Below are 650 nucleotides of genomic sequence, written 5' to 3'. Positions count from 1 at the left end.
GTTTCTTAAACCGCCCACACCTTCACACTTTCGTGCTACCGTTAGTAGGCGGTTCAAAACGTAACATATTCCAATAATGACACTATTAACTGCTAAGTATAAATGATGTCAAAGTAGGATTGCCTTCCCGGTTTTGGTGTCCGCTGTCATTCGCTATGATCCCTCTATAACTCTTACCAAGTCAAGCTAATTCCAGGAACGACTGGAACACCGCACCAGAGAAATATTGTTTTCATCTTATCGCACCAAGAAGATAACTTCGCTCAATCATTAAGTTGACACATACATTCTACACCTTCCTCATTGTATCTGGGGCGTTTATTCGCTCATTCACAACAACAGAAATATGTGGTGCGTTGTTTTGAATAACTACGTAAGCTAACTTCGCGCAAAATGGATGTGAAAAACCATAGACTGCTCCCACAAAATGCATTAACACCTCTTGTGATACCATGTAATATTGGCTTGCAGCAGCGAAAATGCTGCACTGTAGTTTTCGCCCAAATAGTTTGACTCGCTCAGGAAGAACTGAACAAATATTGAGAGAAGTAATGCATACTTCAATACAAAATACATAATCAAAAATGATTGTGCGAGACAATATGACAGGTCGATTCACCCTTTGGATGCGGGGCCATCTGACGAGCAAG

Source organism: Aphanomyces invadans (assembly GCF_000520115.1).
Source record: "Aphanomyces invadans strain NJM9701 unplaced genomic scaffold supercont1.135, whole genome shotgun sequence".
Classification (NCBI taxonomy): Eukaryota; Oomycota; class Saprolegniomycetes; order Saprolegniales; family Verrucalvaceae; genus Aphanomyces; species Aphanomyces invadans.
This window is presented reverse-complemented; position numbering follows the sequence as displayed.